This window comes from Lepus europaeus, chromosome 20 (genome assembly GCF_033115175.1).
Source record: "Lepus europaeus isolate LE1 chromosome 20, mLepTim1.pri, whole genome shotgun sequence".
Lineage (NCBI taxonomy): Eukaryota > Metazoa > Chordata > Mammalia > Lagomorpha > Leporidae > Lepus > Lepus europaeus.
The window spans coordinates 15,167,091-15,177,842 of NC_084846.1; the positions used below are offsets into that span (position 1 = coordinate 15,167,091).

Consider the following 10,752-nt stretch of genomic DNA (forward strand, 5'->3'; position numbering starts at 1 on the left):
CCTAGAAATCACATTTGTAAAACCATAAACAATTAGATCTGAAAAGTAAACTCTGATCTTAAAGTCAGTTCAGTTTTTTTTTTTTTTGTAAGCGTTTGTACAGTCTGCATTTTGTTCAAGCTCTCTGCAGTTTTGTTAAGAATCGGATGCATAGAAGACATGAGTTTTCTCCTTCCAAAAAAATAAAATGAAAAAGTTGCAATGGTCCCTTTTTTATGCTTCTGTTTTTTTTTCCTTTCTTACAAAAAAAAAAACAAAAACAAAAACAAAAACAAAAAAAAAACCAACCAAACAAACAAAAAAAAAAACAAAAAGTTCTTTAGGAAGAAAAGAGAAAATCTCCACCGACTTCCTAGAGGACACTTGTGCTGCCAAAAGGGTCCTCCGAAGACGCCTTCAAAGACCTACGGGCTCCGGGCACGCCTTCGCCCGCCTGGGTGGCACTCACGGATTGGGGGTGGGAGGGAGAGAAATCGTCATTACAAAAACCACATCTGGGGGGCGTGAGTAGAGGTGGGGGGCTCACAGCGACTCCCTCGTCTCCACCCACACGCTTCCCTCCGCGCTCGCAAAGTCTTCTCGTCACGGCATCCTACCAACCGCATCGCCATCCTGCGCCCCCTCCACCCGACCACCGCCACCCTCAGCGCCCACGCCCGCTGCCCCGGGGGCCCCGTGCGGGCGCGCGGGGAGCCGGCGCGCAGCGCGGCGCCGCCCTCAATAGGTGAACGCCAGGTCGGAGAAGTTGGCCTCCAGCCAGTCACCCGCGACCATCTCGCTGAGCTCGGGCGTGCAGTAGTCGGGGAACTCGGAAGTGCGAGCCCAGGCTGCCCTCGCTGAACGAGTCCAAGTCCTTGTCCACCAGCGACAGCGCCGCCGCCCAGCGGCTGCTCGCCGGCGCCGTGCGCGCTCTGCGAGAAATTCAGGCTGAGGTCGAACAGGAGGTCGTGGGCGTCCTCGCCTCCGCCGCCAGACGACGACGACGACGAGGTGGAGACGGAGCGCGCGGACGCGGGCGAGAGCGCGGGCTGCGCCAGCGGCGGCGGCGGCTGCTGCTTGGTGATGGTCTTGAAGCTGCAGTAGAGGCGGCTGCCGGCCCCCGCGCCCGCCGCCGCGGCGCCCGCGCGCGCACTCGTCCTACAGGCTGGCGCCCTCCGGGGACTCGGCCGCGCTGCTCAGCGTGGGGCTGGCGGGCACCTTGGCCACGTTGTAGCGTCTCAGCAGCGGCGGCTGCAGGAGCTGCGCGTGCGGCCGCTCCTCGTCTTCGTCGCCCGCCTCCTGCCTGAGGCGCAGCGGCAGCTCGTAGTCGTCCTCGTCGTCCGGGAACACGCACTTGGCTGCGTAGTCGTTGCTGGCGCCGCCATAGTCCCCGGCCTGTGTCGCCTTGCCTGCGGGCGCCTCCAGCTCACTAGGCTAATCCTCCGCCTTGCGGCACCGGCACACCGGGTTCTAGTCCCGGTCGGGGCGCCGGATTCTGTCCTGGTTGCCTCTGTTCCAGGCCAGCTCTCTGCTGTGGCCCGGGAGTGCAGTGGAGGATGGCCCAAGTGCTTGGGCCCTGCACCCCATGGGAGACCAGGAGGAGCACCTGGCTCCTGGCTTCGGATCTGCGCGTTGCGCCAGCTGCAGCGGCCATTGGAGGGTGAACCAAAGGTAAAGGAAGACCTTTCTCTCTGTCTCTCTCTCTCACTGTCCACTCTGCCTGTCAAAAAAAAAAAAAAATGGACAAAGATGATTTTCAGCTACATAGGCAAATATACAAAAGTAGGGTTAGGTAGAGAGAACTGGAAATAAGAATTGAACAGAAACACAGCACCATATTTTATTGCATAAGGACAAAGCAGATACCACGGAGAACTGACCAGAGAGATAGAAAAAACTAGGACATTTAATACAATGTAAATCAAATAATGATACTAAGATCACTCCTTTTCATTTAGAGTGGCAAAATTGTCAAAGGAAAATAAGACCTGGGAAAAGCCATGAGACTGGTAATTAGCAGAACATTGCTGCATACAGAGAAATGGATGCTAAATTGATGCATAACAAAGCCTGCTGAAATGCATTAAACAGTGCAGCACAATTAAAGATAAAATGTATGAACTCATGACTATTCCTACTGTAACTATTACATCTTCATTTAATTTTTGTTAATGAACAGATATCAATAATTTTATTGAAATCCCAATTATGTCGTAAAGCCTCATGAGTTTCAAACAATGTCACTTTTGCACTATGACAGAGTTGTGAAAAACAGTTTCACAGCCCTTAAAAGGAGTGTTCTTGCTCTTTTCCTCCTTACCCTCATCATTCTCATTATCTCTTAGGTTGCTTCAGGCTTTCCAGGAAGTTATATGCTTAGAATCACACAATACATACCTTTCAGAGAGGATCACTGACCATTCTGAATTACACTTGCTTGAAGTCTTGTCATAGACTAACTCAATTCTGGTTGTTGTTGTTTTTCTTAAATATTTATTTATTTGAAAATCAGAGTTACAAGAGAGAAGGAGATGGAGAGGAGAGAGAGAGAGAGAGGGAGGGAGAGAGAGAGGTCTTCCATCCTCTAGTTCACTTTCCAATTGGTTGCAATGGCCAGAGCTATGCTGATCCAAAGCCAAGAGCCAGGAGATTCTTCTAGGTCTCCTAAGTGGGTACAGGGGCACAAGGACTTGACCCATCTTTTACTGTTTTCTCCACAACAGAGAGCTGGATCTGAAGTGGAGCAGCCAAGACTTCAACCGGCCCCCATATGCGATGCCAGCCCTGCAGGTGGTGGTTTTACCTGTTATGCCACAGCACTGGTCCCTGTTTTTTTTTTTTTTAAGATTTAATTAATTTTTTAGAAAGTTCCTAAGTGTTAGAGAAGGATAGTGGAGGAGGAGGAGCAAGAGGAAAGAGAGAAAGAGAAATCTACCGTCCATTGGTTCATTCCCCAGGTGTCACAGTGACCAGAGGTAAGCCAGGTGGAAGCCAGGAGCTCCATTTGGGTCTCCAACGTGGGTTGACAGGGGCCCAAGTACTCAGTCCATCATCCCTTGCTTTCCCAAGTGCATTAGCAGGGAGCTGGATTGGAAGTGGAGCAGCTGGATAGGAACCAGTGTCCATATGGGGTACTGGTGTCACAGGAGGCCACTTAACCCCCTTGGCCACAACACTGGCCCCACCTAGGTGAATGCCACTTTTTTAGGATAAAAACTATCACAATGATGAGCTGCACAGAGACTGTCTTCTTGGCCCAAGTAACTTAAGGAATTGTGCAACATACCACAGATGAAGTGCGTTAGCTCATTCAGAAGGATGACTTCTTTCTTTTATATGAGTGAAGTGGCCAGGGATGTGCCACTGTGGGTTAAGGTCCCACCTGTGACACCAGCATCCATATCGGTTCAGGTCTTGGCTGCTCCATTTCTGATCCAGCTTCCTGATGGAGTTCCTGGCTCCTGATTTCAGCCTGCCCCAAATATTCACAACCTATTCTGAACATTTGGGGAGTGAACCAGTGGATGGAAGGTCTCGGTATCTCTCTCTCTCTCTCTCTCTCTCTCTCTCTCTCTCCGATTCTCCCACTCTATGTGATTCTTTGAAATAAATTTTTTTTTAACAGGCAGAGTTAGACAGTGAGAGAGAGAGAGACAGAGAGAAAGGTCTTCCTTTCCGTTGGTTCACCCTCCAAATGGCCGCTACGGCCAGTGCACTGCACCAATCCGAAGCCAGGAGCCAGGTGTTTCCTCCTGGTCTTCCATGCAGGTGCAGGGCCCAAGCACTTGGACCATCCTCCACTGTCTTCCCGGGCCAAATAAATTTTTTTTTTTATCTTTCAGGGGAACAAATTTCCAGCAAGATTGCTTTGTTCAGAAAGATTGGACCAAAACTCTCTCCCCCTTCACTCTGTAAGAAAAATTTTTTATCTATCCACATATACCTACTATGGAACTGCAAAGTAGCTTCAAATTAATATTCACTTAGCCACTCTTTTCCTTCAGTTGGTTTTTTGCTTTTAACATAGACAAAGACAATGTCACAAACACAAAACAGTGGATTAGGGGCCAGCATTTTGGCACAGCAATACATCCCTTACAAGCATTTGTTACAGTCTTCGCTTCCCCACTTCCAATCCAACTCCCTGCTAATGAGCATGGGAAAGCAGCAGAAGATGGCCCAAGTGCTTGAGTTCCTGCCACCAACATGGGAGACTTGGAAGAAATTCCTGTCTCCTGGCTTTAATATGGCCCAGACCTAGCCTATGTAGCCATTTGGGGAGTGAACCAGTAGGTAGAAGCTCGCTCTCCACCCCCCCCCCACTGTGTAATTATGCTATTTAAGCAAATAAAAATATTTTTTAAAAAAGGATTGGATTAAAGTATTGTCAGTATTTCTTGGAGAGACTTTTGAAGAAACGCTCAATTGTAAGATTTCTGTGATATCTGGCACTGAAGTAGACCTAATCATGTTTTCATGCAGTGAATGTTTAAAGATTGAAAAACAGAAAAAAATTGGTGTCAATAGCAGCATTCAGATATAGTTCATTGGAGTTTAAATAAAATCCAAAGAGGTGCAAGTGTTTGGAGCAGAGGTTAAGACCCCAATTGGGATGCACACATGCCCTGCCTGGGTGCATGGGTTCCAGTCCTGGTTCTGCATTCAATGTAACATTCCTACTCACACACACACTGAGAGGTAGCAGGTGAACACCCAAGTCCTTGGGTCCCTGACACCCAACATGGGATACCCAGGTGCAGTTCAAGATTCTGAATCGGTGACCCCATCCTGCTGGCTTCTAGGGGAGGAAAGAGCACGTGCAAAGGCCAGAGGTGGCCCAAGATCTGTGTCTAACAAGGCCGTCCAATGTGTGCAGAGGGAAAAGCAGGCAGGGGGCAGGTGAGTGAAGGTCCCCAGTGTGAGGGGAGGAGCTGAGTCCTACCCTGAAGGGGAAAGAGCCAGGCATGGGTTTCAAGGACAGTAACACTGGGAGTCCACATTTTGAGCTGCTGGGTATAAAAAAATCCACACCAGGGAGCAGACAGAGGTAACAAGTCTGCCACCGCATCCCTGGCCTGCTTCTTGCTTCCCCAGCCCTGCCCCCAGGTGAACGACAATCTCACCTGAATGGTAGGACCCAGGACTATTACAGATGGTAACCACTATGGGTCAACATAAAGTCCAGAAACTCATCAGTAAGGTTGGGAGAACCAAGGCTACGGGGTACCCTGCCCAGCCCACCTCTGTGACTCCCAACAGGGCCTGCTTCTAGTGATTTTGTCATTGTGTTGTGGAGTTGGGGCAGGCAAACACATGCCAGCAGGACCTGTGTTCCCATTGTGCATTCTGACAGCAGTAGCCAGGTCATGTATGTGCTGGGAGCTCACACAGAGTAGCTGCATGTCTGCCCTGCACACAGCTCACAGTGTCAGCATCCCTTATGGGCACCAGTTCATGTCCTAGCTGCTCCACTTCTGATTCAGCTCTGCTGTGGCCTAGGAAAGCAATGGAAGATGGCCCAAGTGTTTGAGCTCCTGTACCTGCTTGGGAGACCTGGAGGAAGCTCCTGGCTCCTGGCTTCAGATCAGCCTGACTCTGGCTACTGTAGCCATTTGGGGAGTGAAAATGTGATTGGAAGATCTCTAATCTCTCTCTCTCTCTCTCTGCCTCTGCCTCTCTGTAACTCTGCCTTTCAAATAAACATATGATTTTTTTAAAGATTTTATGTATTTGAGAGTTAGAGTTACAAACAGTGAGAAGGAGAAACAGAGAGAAAGGTCTTCTGTCCACTGGTTCACTCCCCAAATGGCCGCTACAGCTGGAGCTGCGCCAATCCAAAGCCAGGAGCCAGGAGCTTCCTCTGGTCTCCCACACAGGTCCAGGGGCGCAAGGACTTGGGCCATATTCTACTGCTTTCCCAGGCCATAACAGAGAGCTGGATTGGAAGAGCAGCAGCTGGGACTAGAACTGGCACCCATATGGGATGCCAGAACTTCAGGCCAGGGCATTAACTCACTGCGCCACAGCGCCAGCCCCTCAAATAAACAAATCTTTTTTTTTTTTTTTAAAAAAAGGTCAGAATTTTTATGAATGATGCTGAACACCAAGATTGATGGAAATAACTTTACTTTGATCTCTGCACAGCAACCCATATACACTCATATATACACACTCACTTTAGTAAATTATAGACTTTATGGCAAAAACAAAAATAATTAAAATTTGATAACAAATATAGGAGAAAGCTTGGTGACACTAACATTGGTCAATAACTCTTAGATGTCAAATAAACACACACATCACAACAAAAAATAGCACTACATAAATATTTTAATATCTCATTCCTCAGAAAACATCATATTCTATCATAGACATCATAAAGAGTTTCAGTAAATGACAGACCACATATAACCACAGACTTCCCATAAAATTATATTGCCTAGTGAAACCACAGTGGTCTTGTCTTCACATATATTCTGTGGTGTTCAAAAGTAACAAAATTTCCTGATGATGTACTTCACAAGATATATCCTCATAAGCATGTGATACGTGACCATTATATGGAAGCCACAGAATTGGGGAATTCAGTCATAGAAACTTAAATTATTTATTAATATTCATTTAATTCAAAAGCCAGAGAAAGAGACAAACAGAAAGATAGAGATGAGAGGCAGAGACAAAAAAGGTAAGATACTCCATCTTTTATTTCATTCCCAAAATGTCTGCAATCCTGGCTGTGTGAACTCAAAAATCAGAGCTCAAAACTCAATCTAGGTCTCCTATGTGAGTAGCAGGGAGGCAAGTAGGGATCCAAGCAGGGATGCACCCACAAGGTGCACACCAGCAGGAACAGTGCACTTTATCAGAAGTGCATCCAAGACTTGCAAGCAGGCACTTGGATATGAATGTAGGTGACCAAAGCAGTATCATGCTTGCTACATGAAATGCCCATGGTGAAGCATAAGAATTTTTAAATAGGACATATAAGGAACTCTAATAATTCAATTATAATAAAATCAATGAGTCCCAGGATATGTGAAAAATATGTGAGAAGATCTTTTATAGAAGCTTTGAATATCTAGTAGTCTCATGGACAGTACTCATGGAAGACATAATCAGAAAAGACCTTCACCATGACACAATATAGTCAAACTTTACAAATAAAACACAAGGAAAATATTCTAAAATGTGCATGAGAGAAACAACAGGTTACCTTGAGAAATCCCCCAAGTAGACTAAAGGCTGATTTCTCATCATGAACCCTATAGGCTAGGATAAAATGGAGAGCCATAGTCCAACTCCAAAAAGAAAAAAAAAAAAAAAAACAAGTCAACTGAGAGTACTACACCCAAAAAAGCTCTCATTGGTAAATAAAAGTGTAATAAAGACCTTTCAAAACAAACAGAAATTGAAAGAATTTGTCACCAGCTTTGCAAATGAGTCCTAAGAATGTGCTATAGGAAGAAACGAAAGCAACAGCAATAACTACAAAAGAAGGCAAATGCAGAAAATCTCCAGGTAAAAGTGCAAAGGAAATCCAATGCAAAATAGGAATATTTATGGAAAAATGGAAGAATCAGGTCATTACTTATCAATAATAACGTAAAATTAAATGATGTATATCTTAAATTCTCCAATTAAAAGACACACACTAGCAGAATGGGTTAAAAAACAAGACCCATCTCAATGTAGCCTACAAGAAATACACCTCACCATCAACAATGCACACAGATTCAAAGTGACAGGATGGAAAATTATCCCACCCTAACAGAATCCAAAAATGAGCAGGTATAACAATTGAATATTGAAAAAAATAGACTTAATACAAAAACTTTTAAAATAAACCAAGAGAGGAGATCCCAAGGTGGTGGATTAGGGAATGACATATTGCACTAGACTAGGGATAAACAGTAAGTATACTGTTAGGGGAGAATTGGAGAGAAAACTGCACCAGAAATCCTACAAGAGGAAGACGAATGCCATGGACCCGTGTAGACATGCAGCACGAACATGCACACAAGCACAAATGCAGCAGCCAACAGCTGGAGTGGGTGGCAGCTTGGAGATGAAGGTGAGACCAGACTGCAGCAACCTGTGGTGGTACAGTCAGAGGGAGAGCACGACGGGAGTAATCCTAGAGACTAGCAGTTATAAGCAGTTGCCTGTGGACCCAGTGCAGGTAGAGAGGGCACATTTATCTTGCCCCAACTTCTCCACAACAGTGCCCTTTTCTGGAAACAAATGAAGATGACAACACTGCATATCAAAACTTATGAGATACAGCAAAAGCAGTATTAAGAGGAAAGTTTATTGTAAATGGTGCCTACATCAAGAATTTGGAAAGGCATCAGGTACATGAGCTATCAATGCATCTCAAGAACCTAAAAATCAACAACAAACCAAACCCAAAAGAGTAGGAGAAAAATAATTAAAATTAGAGAATAAACAAAATTGAAACCAAAAAATAAATAAAGAAGCCAGTCTCAAAATGACAAATGCCACGTATTTTCCTGATCTGTGGGAATTAATAGAGTACCTAAATGTAATGTATAGGAGTGAAATTGACATTCTAATATTCAATGATTTTTATAGCCCTTGTCTCAACTGTTGAGGAACAATGATTTTTTTTCTTCATAACTCTTTGTTATATAACCTACTGTTCCCAGTTCACAACAGGGAGGGTGGAGGAGCAGTGAGTCCCAGTGTCAGTGTGGTGCTGACCTTCCATCTGATAGCCCTGAGATATGTGCACTCAGGGGAATCAGTCACCCACTGCTGCCTGTGACACTGGAGGCTCCTTCCCCCATGAGGTTTCTGGGTCTGCCCACTTGGGCCCGAGGTCATGACTGTGCTTGGGGAGACTTAAGTGGCAATGGCTGCTCCTTCTGGGACTCGGTTGAGCATGCTCATTAAGTGATGTCCTCATAGCTGTCATCTGTAATACCACATGCCATCAGTCCCCCAACAGACTCCCACAGTCTGCACAAATACAGGATCCTCCCCCACCCAAAAATATGGAAGATGACACACAACCCTGGCTGATCAGCTCTGTGGGCTGTGATTGCTTCCCCCATGTTCTGCCAAGGCCGCCTGGCACCTCCACGTCACTGGATGCCAGGTGCCATCCTAGCTGAGCTGCCAGGATCCAGGCCTATAGCAGGCTCCAGAGCACCGTGCAGGCCATGAGCCCTGGGTGTGGGAGAGGTTCCCAGTTCAACAACACCTTTAACAGTGGACAAGTGACTCCTTGGAGGGGCTCCAGCAGGAGCTGGCATGTGCACCTGTCCCCACCAGTGCCATCAGCCCCAGTGCAGCTGTGCCAGCAAAGGCACCTTCCTCCTTCACTGAGACTCAGCCTCTGAAATTCTGCCTCTATCCTGCTCGTCCCAGGCTGGGACCTTGGCACTGTCTTTGGGCTGCAGGGGCTCTGGGTCTGTCTGGACCATGCTTTGGTGGCTGTCTGAGTCCTCTGATTGCTGTGATAAAACATTGCAGCAGCTTGGAAACATGAGAATTCATTGCTCATGGATTTGGAGGCTGGGAGGCCTGAGGTTGATCCAGTGTCTGTTGGGCCCCCTTCTTGGTTCACCAAGGATGACTTCCCATGATGTCATACCACAGGGCAAGGGGAAACTCTGGCCTTTTCAGTCCTTTAAGAGTACCCTACTCTCATTTGTGAGGATGCCATCCTCATAATCATCTCACCCCCTCCATGGCCCCACCCCTAACACACTCACCTTGGGGGTTAGGTTTCAACACAGGAATTTGGGATCACACATGCTGAGGCCATCGCTGAGGACCCTAGCTTTCCCACCCTGTCTTCAATTCAGTGACACACGCAGGCCATAGAAGAGGGCCTGTGGCTTTCATACCCTGCCTTAAGTAGACAGTCCTTTATCTCTGGTAGCAAGTAGCAGTAGCCAATCAACATCCAACTAGCATGACTGATCTTCCCCTGCAGCTGCAGAATGCTGGGAATGTACACTCAGGTGCCCCTCTCCTTCTGCCTGTTCCAGGCCATCCTGAACCCAGAGTGCCAGCTGGCCATGGGCTCTGTACCTGCCCAGCATCTCTGGATGGTTCCACTCAGGACACACAGGGAGGGGACACAGAGTCAGTGGGAAGCCAACTGCAAGGGCCTTGTCCTGATATTATTGCAAATGGTGGCCAGGCTGTCAGTGACAAAGGGTTGGCCTAGGATAGGAACCTTCTGGGATTGGTGTCCAACAAACTTAATCTATGGGGAGAGGGTTTTGCTTGGGCTGGAATCCTACTGGGCACCAACTCCTGACCAGCCCCACTGTCCAGTGAATCTCATCTGCAGAAGGGGTGACAGGACCATCCCAATCTTCCCTGGGCCCTCCTACGATCCACAGGCCCTGGCACCTTTGGGTGGAACTCCAGGGACCCTGGTGTCAGAGCTAAAGAGCCAATGTTGTCCACATGATATTCAACAATAAAACATGGTGGGAGAAACTGACTTACTACTGGGAGACCCCTGAAGTTGGCAGCAGGAAGTGTTGGGCAGGGGTCTGGGGTGAGGGCCACGTCTAGATTCTAGGCCAGGGAACTCACTGAATGTGTTCACTTCAAGCTGCCTCTGGACCTTGGGTCTGACTCTGGCTCCTACACATTTAAGTATCCAGAGTGCATCTCATTCTCTGTTTAAGCAGAGCCCACTCCCACCTCCACCCACCAGGTATCATTATCCTGTTACCTGCAGGGTGGAGGCACCTCATCTGCATCAACTTCCTGCTGGGATAGGAGCATGCT

The 10,752-nt window shown here is 47.3% G+C and overlaps 1 pseudogene; it reads right to left on the reverse strand.

Moving 5' to 3' along the window:
- Positions 1-717: 717 nt before the first annotated feature.
- LOC133749342 (transcription factor SOX-11-like) lies at positions 718-10,749 on the reverse strand (annotated as a pseudogene).
- Between the last annotated feature and the right edge of the window lie 3 nt (positions 10,750-10,752).